Source organism: Colossoma macropomum, unplaced genomic scaffold (assembly GCF_904425465.1).
Source record: "Colossoma macropomum unplaced genomic scaffold, Colossoma_macropomum, whole genome shotgun sequence".
In the NCBI taxonomy this organism is placed as follows: domain Eukaryota; kingdom Metazoa; phylum Chordata; class Actinopteri; order Characiformes; family Serrasalmidae; genus Colossoma; species Colossoma macropomum.
In genome coordinates this window covers 24,614,839-24,626,325 of record NW_023494788.1, presented here as the reverse complement: position 1 = coordinate 24,626,325, position 11,487 = coordinate 24,614,839, and positions in this window count along the sequence as shown.

Sequence of the window (11,487 nt, the reverse complement as noted above, 5' to 3'; positions counted from 1 at the left end):
TCAAGCCCGCCCACCGCGAGGACGTCACGCCACACGGAAGCCTCTGGAGCGGCGTGAGAAACGGAGAGCTGTGTGTGTGTGTGTGTGTGATCACTGCTGCTGGGAAGAGTGAATGGAGGTAAAAGAGCTTAAGTAACCACAGAGGAAGAGAGAGAGACAGAAAGAGAGAGAGAGAAGGAGGGAGAGAGAACAGAGCGAGAGACAGAAAGAGAGAGAGTAGTGTGCAAAAGTCAGAGACCGCCCTTAATTGATGTGATGTCCAGTCAAAACGGCCATTACGTACCTTCATTTTCAGCGGCAGGGAAATTACTGTCTTTCAGTTTTTTTTACGGAGCCCTGCTGGTGACATCCGGTATAAATCAAAACAACGCCGCATTAACGCGTGGGAACGAGATCCTAATGTATGGCCACGACTTAGTTAGACGTGGGAACAAGATAATTAAGACATGGCCACGAATCTGCAGGGCGTGGGGACAAGATCTTGCCTTATTATGTGGTCAAGGCTTAATTATCTCATTCCCATACCTTACTAAGTCGTGGCCACGCATTAGGATCTCGTTCTCATGCCTTACTAAATCATGGCCACGGATTATTTTTATTTATACAGGATTTATATATCTCATGTAGATAAAAACAATGTGTGGCCACGCCTTATTAATGCGTGGGAACGAGATCCTAATGCATGGCCATGACTTAGTAAGGCATGGGAATGAGATAATTTATTCGTGGAAAATGACGTCGTTCCTATGGCTTACTAAGTCGTGGGCACGCATTACAATCCTGTTCCCACGCCTTACTAAGTTGTGAGCACGCATTACAATCTTGTTCTTAATTATCTTGTTCCCACACCTTACCTGCCTTAATAAGTTGTGGCCACACATTATTTTTATCTATGCAGGATGTTGCCAGAGGGCCTCTGTAGGGCTCCGTAGTTTTCACAGTAATTTAATTTCAGTCTTAGAACTTGGCTGCATTTTCTGCTTCTCACATTCCCAAACACATTCAGTGGTGTTGAGGTCTGGACTCTGGGGTGGTCAGTCCATTGTTCAGCTTCTTTGTTTGATGTGTCCGTCTCCTTTTCTCAGTGAGGTTCTTCTTGAACAGCTACACATCCTTTCAGACCCATAGCGCTGAGTTGTCTTCTCACAGTGGAAGGATGGACAGAAACACCTGTGGATGTTTTCAGATCTGAAGCAGCTTGATTTTCTCCTCTCTCTCAAAGATGAAAGCTTTAAGTGCTGTTTATCTGATGGGGCAGTTTTGGTGGTCTACCATGTCCTGCACGGTTGTTAGGAGTCCCAGTTTCTCTAGATCTTTTAATCATTTATGAACTCCTGTTTTTAAAACTCCAGTTTCTTCACTTATTGTCTTTTGAATTTCCTGTTAGCTCATCCTGAAGAAAGAATAACTTGTCCTGAATGGCTGCTTTCATTGGGAGTTAAATAAACGAAGGAAGAGTTTGGGCTGACAAACGTTTTCTCAAATTCTTGCAAGATGGGGGTAAACTGGGAATAGAGATGACTAAGACAGGAGCTACTAGATGGCAACCACGGATTAATGGAATTTAGGCCCAGCTCAATTTCTTCTTTTTACCACTGGAAAATGATTTGGTTAGGCCCACATCGTAGATTATGCTCAATAACTCTTCATGAAATGAATATTATTAATAATTATTTTTTTGTTATTAAACTTATTAAACTGATTAAATTATTACGTTTATTAATAAGACTTATCTTACACTAGTTTGCCTCCATAGGAGGCCCCCTCCAGGGGTCGGCAACAGGCAACTCGTTTCCTGTCCTGTTGTGGCTCCACAGCAGAATTAGATTTTTAGATAAAAATAAAATAATCCTCCTCTACAATAAAATAAAGCTCTGTTAAACATTCTTACACATTTTTTGCAATAAATGGTCTTAAATGCTGGAGCATAGCAACGCAGACTCTTGCCTCGCTAGTATCTAATGAAAAGGCAAAGAGAGAGATTTAAGATGAACATCGATAATTTGGAGATGAATTGACTTATTTGCATTTATAATCACTCCAGCTGGTTTCCTGATACGTTTAATCTGCAACGAGAAACTGTCAAAGACTAAAAGGTCGCAAAGCTGAAGTCAGTTTGTCATTCGCCAGCTTCTTGTTTGCATGTTTACATTCTACCTGAAAAAGTACAGCAGTTACATTCTGGTACCTCAGGCACCATTTAAGGTGGAACAGGAAATTGAAGCTGATGAACGGGAAACTGACTTCAGCCTTGTAAAAAGTTGAACGTTGAGACATTTTACAAGAAACTATTTTACTTGTGAGGAAAAGTTTCCTGCTGGAGATGCGAGAAAAGCGACTATAGCTGAGCTAAAGCTTAAGGCAGAGCAAAGTAAGTCAGTGTTTTCATTTATATTTTTAGCCTATGCTAGTAGCACATACTTAGACATATTGACAGCCAAGATGGTAAAATGGACATAAAATATTGTGGCTCCCAAGGTGGTTTGATGTTTGTTAAAGGGCAAAATGGCTCTTCTTAACATCTGGGTTGCAAGAAAATGTACAAGTTTTGGCAGATGTTGATATCGTGAGCGATCCTTTTTTCCCAAATTATTCTATGATGTCCAGCTTGTATGTCTAAAGGTTACTGTAGCTGTTATTCTTTCATATTCCCACCGTTTGTAACCAGAGCTTTGACAGTACAAATGTACCATTATTTGCAATACCAGCAGCATCCAGAGTTGAACTGAATTAGATGGGGAGAACGGACAGAGAGGGAGGGCGTGTCTATGGTTCTTTATTGACTGATGTGGAAAATCAGCCTCAGAAACACCACTCAAGTGCCATGACTATGACCCAGATTCCCTCATCCACGCCACTCTCTCTCTCTCTCCCTCTCTCTCTCTCTTTATGACTCCCCCTCTGTAACCTTATGTTGGAGTGAGGCTGAACACAGACATTACAGCATGCCTGATTAGCACCATATGCAGGCCACTACCCCAGGCTGAGTGTGTCCACACACACACACACGCCATGTCCTCGCCTATATCTGCCTCCCAGTAGACACACACACTAGACATAGCGTCGCTTGTCACACATACACACACACACACATTTCCCCTGCCTTCACCCATTACATAAGTAAGCATTAGAAAAGCATTTCTTTCCGCTACACTCTCTCTTTTACTCTCTCTCTCTCTCTCTCTCTCTCTCTCTCTCTCATGCATACAGCAAGCTTATTATCTAAAACCCTCAGCTGCCGGCTGCATTACTCAACAAAGCCTGTAAGCCTGTGAGGTGTTTGCGAGTGTGTGTGCACCTGAGAAAGGACCTTCTGTTCACCTAAACCCTGCCACAGAGTGCCACTTCTAATGAGGCCAGGACTTAATCAGTCCCTTCCTCCGTCCCTCCTTCCCTCTCTCTGTCTGTCTATCTCTCTTTCTTTCTATGAGGAGCCTAAGAGAAGGCTCAGGCTGCAACTCAGTGGATCTGAGACTAAATAATACATCAGCATGAGCAAACACATGGGCTGCGTGTGGGTGTGTGTGAATGAGAGAGTGTGGAGGGGGGACCAAGACATTTTGGAAGCACAAGTATGTTTTCTGAGCAGTATGTGGAGTGACAGAATGAGGCAGTGATGGAGAGCTTGCTTACAGGAGAAACGATGATGAGATTACATAGAAGGTCAATAAATACAATTTTTATTTACTATTACTTTTACTATTACTTATTTACTATGTACTGTTACTATTTATATAACAGTCATCAGGGACTATAGTACAGTAAACATTAAGAACTAATCAAGCTGGATTTGTTTTACCAGTAACTGTAAATGTCATGGTCACGTAACAGGTGCCAAGCTCAATAACAATAACAACACGGAGCACGGCCTGTCACCATCCCTGTGTCTCAATTCAGACAGTATGCATTATATGCTTACATGTCATTATCTGGCTCAAATTGAACACTAAAGTTTTGCACTACATAGAAGTGACAGCTTAATACATGGTGCTTAAAATTGCTAACTAACATTAGCAAGCTAAAAGTTAGCTACAATATAACATGACCTGTTGCCATAACAACAAGTAGCCCAAATGCCACTGGGTCCTCTGAACTACAATGTCACAAAGGCCCAGTCCCATTTCTTATTTTTACTCCTACCCCTTGTTTTAAAGTGTCACCTTGCCTGCTCTGTTGGCGACCCTGCCAGTCTGCAGTGATAGCAGAGGAGGGTAAAGTTCAGCTCCTCACTGCTGGGCTTTAGTTACGTTGAGGGCACCATATGTCTTCAAAGAGGGGGGCAATTATTTATTATCTCCCACCCCTGATTCTTCAGTGATATGAAGCGGAAGTCCGAACCTTCCCGTTCCGCTTTAAATGGTCTGCCATTTAAGGTGGAACAGAAAATTTAGCTAGCTAGCTACTGAGACATCAGCATACTACTATCTTTTTTTATGCTTGTTATGAAGAAAAGGATCATAATACACTGAAACGACATTAAACTAAGATAATAAAATAGTTATCATAATTTTTTTAAATTTTTAAACACTCACAGTTGTGGATTTCTTTGGTCACTTATTCAGCCATCTTGCTGGTCATAACACTCTCTTTGGAGTGAGTCTCTGAAAAACCTCCGTTTGGAGGGCCATGTAGCCCTAACACTTCACCCTACCCCTCTATCTCAACAAAAATCAGGACACCCTACTCCTAGACATGCAAAACGGAGGGGTGGGGCCAAGTGGTAGGGGTGAGGGGTGATATGGGATTGGGCCTAAGTAATCAAAATGCTGATACTGCTACATATATGCTCTAAGCAAAGCTAACACTCTTGAGCATTTAACGTACATCACATGAAAGTCACGCTACTACTAAAGGTCTACTTCTGAACTATTATGCTAACAACTCCAGCTACTCGAACTGTAGCTTAGTGCTGCCAAAGCCACTTGATTATTTTGTTGTTGCCTGTGTTGTGATAGATGCAAGTTGCATCTGGGTCACAGTATTTTATGTCAACAATTTAAAGTCGTGAATTGAAAATCACAACACATTTTCTTCTTTAACGTAATGTAATTCTGAGTGAATTCGAAAACTCAGGTGGAAAATAGTTGTAGGTGGGACACAACTTTATTCTTCAGGATTTCACTTGGTCATGAAAAGCGGACGTTCTGAAATCAGCATATTTACGTCATTTGATATTTGTTTTCTTGTCATTATGTTGTATATTATTTTGTATTTTCCATAATATTGTGAAATTTTAATGTTGTTTAGGTGGAAGCTTTATATAAGGATATTAGGTTTCTTGCCTCTCCCTGCATTGTATGTTATCTTTGTCAATTAGTGTGTATTTTAAATTGTGCAAAAAAATAAACTACAAATAAACATGAAGTCGGATGCTGACAGTCTGCAGAATCTATCTGTTTTGTAGGAAAGTCAAAGAAAATAAATTAAACAGATTTTGTGAAAAAAATGAGGTACTGAGTGTCTGAAGTGTATCAAACATGATTCATTATTTGCTCAAAGCTCGATTTTAAATATGTATTTTATTTAACTCTTTAAGACGTAGATGAGGTGAAGTAAAGGTAAGCAGGCTAGTCCTTTAGCATCCGTGCTGCTTTTGCTTTTTTTACATTTTCATTGCAAAAGCAAGAGAAAAAGTCATCAGGAAAAGAAAATCATTTATCATTAAAATAAACCATAAACTCGTGTACGAGTATAACTACCTCACGTGTGCGCAAGAGATGGACTGTGTGTCTGTGCACATTGCTCTATCATCAGCTGACCCCCCCGTCACAGCAGCAGAAAACTTTAGAAAACAGCACAAACACTGCCAGGTAGTTCAACTCCATCACTCATGGTAACATGAGTCGCTGGCGTAAACAAAGTGAAATAACTCATGACTGATTATTTTACAACTGGTCCAAAACTGAGATTAGGGCTGAAAGAAGTTTCTGTATCGAAATGCATTTTTTAAAACATTATAGTCAATATTATAAACAACATTGTCTTAAGTTAGAAATGGGGAAATGTAACCTAATAACACAAACCTTGAGAACTGCCTGTAGATGAGTTAGATCAATCAGAGGCAACCAAACCTCCATGCGTTGTGACATCACAACCACAACTTACTGGCAGTCTGGCTCACCGCGTTCAGGGTTTAAGCCTCAAGCCAGAAAAAGTGGATATTCTGGTCTTATTGGCCAAAAAAACAGGCCTGAACCTTAATTTATAGAAAATAATCAACTGAAACTGAAAATGCAACTGAAGTCGCTCTCACAATATTAGTCAGAAAAATCGCAATTACATATTTTTCCCAAATCGTTCAGCTCTAAGTGAGATGGTAATGTGATGAGAAGACAGAAGGTTGTGTGCTGATATATATGTACATGCAGGTGGGATTAGAGGTGATGACTGGGGTTTTTGCTCAATAATAGGCCAGGGTGGTGGGAGGGGGAGGGAAAGCAGGCCAAGATATTACTGGTTAGTATAATTTTGTCATTTTTCCCTGCTGTTTGAACACAGTGATGCAAATCAGACCAAGGACATGAACGTACCAGGTAGAAAAGGTCAATTTTCATTTCAGGCTGACTTCAGTAACCTTGTCATTAAAAAATGACAAAGATTTGTGAGGGAAAAATGTATGTAGAGCAAAGCATACATGATTTGGCATTTGTTTACACTACAGACAATGAGTGATTTCTGACATCTAATCTGGATGCAAATGGCAAACTACACAATGACAACATGACCTGGTCTATATTTCACACATCATTCTTCCTCATTTCTAGAACATCATCTAGATATTAACAATACATAAGTTCTGTTTCATTTAAAGTGACTACTACACTAAATAAGCACTTGATTTGAGACACAGGGCAGGTCAATTCATGCTGTTAAGGGAGCTCCAGATTCAGTGAAATACAAATCGTTCACTCTGAAACTCTGCAGATTTGTACCAGATTAAAAGCACAGATCTTGTCTGTAATCACTTCAATTACAGTCCCCCCATCCAGATTAAAGGTAGTAACATAACGTTGTGTCTGTCAGTAGGTTGGGACCACCCTAGCTTTGTTTCTCTGTAAAGCTGCAGGCCTTATCACCATGGTTACAGCACACATCTTTCACTGACCATTCATATAACAACAGGAGGAGGAGATGCGTATGAGTGTTCATGCATGTATCTGTGTGGGCGCATGTGGGTACACATTCTGATTTAACCTAATATGTCTTGGGGCACAGTTAAGCTCGCTGTCAGCTTGAGACAAATGGTGGACATTTGTAATACATTTCCAGGGTTGAAATGCATGCATTTGAAATATGTACTCAGAATACAGAAATGAAGTAGCTGCATTTAGTTACATTTGGTAAAGACGGTATTTAGAATACAGTTACTTTTTTGTATTTTTAGAAGAATGCTTTTAGAATACTTACCATTACACATAAAAATGTATACCATTGTTTAAAGAAACACCATCAATGCTTGTTTGTTAACTATTTTAAAATCAGCCCATGGCATGGAAAGACGTACAAGAAGAAGAACTGAAAAAACAGCTTTTTTACAAACAGGGACGCAGGAAGTGCAGATTTCAGGATTATAACAACAACAACGACAACAACAACATTCGTTTGTGTAGCACTTTTTACAACTAGTGTTGTCTCAATGCAGCTTTACAGAAAAAGCGGTTTATGAAAGGAAAACAGTTTATGGAAGAGTTATCAAAAGAATAAAAAGAAAATAAAAAAATAAAAAGGAGTCCAAACAACACTAATAAGACAGATATCTGAACCTTTTAATAATTTGCACATAGCAAAGATCCATGTGTGCCTGTTTTGGACTGCATTTTTTTATTTTTATTCATATATTTCCAAAATCTGCACTAGCTGCACTGTTTAGGTCAACAATTACAGCTGAATTGCTTCCCTCAAAAACAGTTAAAACACTAAAACATGCATTTTGAGGTTCAAAAAGGGAAAGTGTGTGTAGAGATAGAGGCCATTTCTGTCCCCCAAAGCAGCCTAATAGTGTTTTTCATTTATTAAAAAAATCATCTAATGTAATGAAGTTTGCACCAGAATCTCCCGCTCAGTCTGCTTTCCAAGTTTTGAATCCCAGCATGTAACAGTGGGCGTGACACAATCAGTAACCATGTCACATATCAACAATCTGATTTGTCGCCGCTCAGTTCATCTGCATGAATTTTGTCCATTGGCAGTCTGTTGTGTCAGTTTATATATATGTGTGTGTGTGTGTGTGTGTGTTTATAGTTGATTCAACTGGAAAAAAGGCAAAAAAATTCTATGACATCATCATTCACATCATGTATATGCTACTTAAAATTTCAGCACTCAAACTAAAAAACCTTCATTCGTCCTTGTGTTAAAGCCGGCATAGACTGATAAATAAATGTTGTGAGCCAGTTGTTAGTCTCAGTGTTACTGAGTAGACTGATTAATCAATGTGATCAGTTATTAATCTCAGTGTTACTGAGCTCTGCTAAAGCCTGAGTAGACTGATAAATCAATGTGATCAGTTATTAATCACAGTGTTACTGAGCTCTGCTAAAGCCTGAGTAGACTGATAAATCAATGTGATCAGTTATTAATCTCAGTGTAACTGAGCTCTGCTAAAGCCTGAGTAGACTGATAAATCAATGTGATCAGTTATTAATCTCAGTGTTACTGAGCTCAGTTACAGCGACAAACATTAAATTAGATTAAATTAAAAAATGACAACTGTGGTTTTTAACCATGTACTTTTTAGATATGTACTAAATGTTTTCTGAATACATTACTGCATAATTTCAGAAGTGTATCTAGTATTTAGTCATGACTACTTTTTCCAAGTATTCTGCCCAACTCTGTTTACCAGCCATTTTGTTAGAAAGCCCTGTTTTGTAGCTACAGTTAGAGACTGTAGCTCATCTGCTGATGCACAGTTTGTGTTAGCCGTCCTCTAGCATTTCATCAGTGGTCAGTTTCTGACTACAGAGCTGCTCATGGCTGAAAATTTTTGGGTGGAAGACCACTCTCAACCCAACAATAAGAATGAGTGTGTTCATATGCACTCAATAAACCGATCATAATCGGATCCGACAAAGAGAGCTGGATTTTAGCTCGGTAGTCAGATTTCTCAGTGCATGTAAACTCTTACTGGTGAGTGACCACAAGTATAAGTTTGAAGATAACAGGAGGGTTATCCCTCCAATTCCAGTCCTGGAGACCCTACATTATACATGTTTTTATGCTAGGTCTCATCTAACACACCTGATTCAACTCTTAACTAATAAACAACATCCATGTGGGCTGGTTCAGGTGTGTAGAGTAGGGGAAACAGAGACAGTTTATGAGGAGCCTGGCCTCTTCCTATTTCCCTCATTATATCAAAAACAGCACTGCAAAACATCAGAGGGCGCCCACGAGCAAGTCCTCAATGAATGGGGTGAATGGAGCTAAACAGCTAACAACGAAAAGTTAAAATAGTTTCTAATCACTCGCCCAGAACTTTCCTTTAATTCTAGAAAGTAGAAGGATGGATTTCACTAAAAAAGAAAGAAATCTTACCTGTATGTTTCCTTTTTTCTACAGCAAACGGGTTTCGGGCAGCAGGACGGTAACATTACTGCTACTGAGTGCTGATTGGTTGGCGAGCAGAGCAGCTCATTGGCTGTTCACGCTCACAGACAATATGAACGTACATGAGGCGCCAATTTTAAACTCCTAACTTGAGTTCAAAAGCTCTTAAAAATATAACAGCAGTGTTAAAATGTTTTATGCTGTTCTGTGTTCAGGAAATGATTGTATTCATTTACATTAAAAACGTTTAAGCATTTATAAACTATGATTTTGCTCAAATGCTCCTTCTTAACCCATTCATATTGGACTCGCTCGGGAGCGCCCTCTAGCGTTTGAGAAACCCGGAAGACATTACAGAGCGGCAATTCTCCTCTCTGTATGTTCTCTAGTGAAAACACAAAAATGAGCAGAGCATAGGTTCCCACGACTGGTTTTTGGGAACCCCTGTCTTAGGGCAACATGCCTAATGTAATTTAGTCAAAGGTTTGTCTAAATCGTTTAAATCATTTAAGTACTAAATCATTTAAATAACAACATAAAAATAGTTTTAAAATCACCTGAAGCAATTTTAACTTAACTGTGAATACTATTGGTCATTCATTCATAAAGGGCCTCAATAAGCCTCTTCACACAACAATAGCGATTTAATAGACTTCTAGTGTTTCTGTAGAACTGTGAAGGTTTGATTTTGCTGATTTGGGAAAAGAGTTACTGCTTGATTCATTATTTGTGTGCAGTTACCAGCTCTTCTCTTTCATTTCAGTGATTGCAGCGCCCCCTGGTGGTAAAACTGGCAACCAAACAATTCATTCAGACCCGTTCATGAGCTGCCTTTCATATAAATCCGAGCTGTGCGAGATGAACGTGGAAATTAAATTCAAACAAATACCAAATACATAGTATAAATACAAATGATTTCTTGTATAACTATGTTTTATCACCTGTCTGTAAAGCACTTTGAGCTGCCACCGGCATGAAATGTGCTATATAAATAAAATGATTATTATTATTATTATTATTATTATTATTATGATTATTATTATTATTATTATCTCTGACTGCACCAGCAGAAGACGCACTGCCTGTAACTGTAATGTAGTAATACCACTCTGTACATCAAACAATAGCATTTACTGTGAGAGGCTAGATAGACTCTATCAGACACACGTAACCAATACAACATTATTGGTCATGTATATGTAAAAAACATTGTCTTAAATAAGCCAAAAGACATTTTGTACCCAAATATAGTCTCTTTATCACCGTAGTCACACAGATAAGACAGGTAGTGTAGTGCATGTCTAAAAACTGGGGTTAATGAGTTTAAAAGACAAAGCAATATTCAGTGCTATTATTTCCTCAAACATCATATTCATGTTACATACGGTATGTGACCTCATGTTAGGCATCATTTCGCAAGTCACATTACTGATAGTGGGCAATGTTGACAAAATGCATGATATTTTCTAAATAACGGTATCAGACGACATTTGAATATGCATTAATAAATGTAATGAGCTCATATTTTATGCTTAAAAGAATGCCTGACACACAAGATCTTGTCTTCAATGGGCTGTTTTGTTCTGCTTCACTAAAAGTTACACCACTTATACACAGTATTGTAAACACTAACCAAACAGAGAGCACAGTTAATAAATGATACGCATTGTTGTTAACTGTCACCTGGATATCAAGAGTAAAACGCACAAAAAAAGAAAAAATTGAACAAAAAACATGCTCATTACTTATCAAATGTTTCTCTAAAATATTGCCAAAACAGATTTTTTAAAATGGTTTACTAGAAAATATATTGTCTGCCACTGCATTATATATATATATATAGGTTTCAGTTAAATCATACTTTAATGAAGCAAAAATGTATGTTAACCAAATGTGAAATGATACTCAAAACGTATTTTTGCACAGGCCACATTTTAT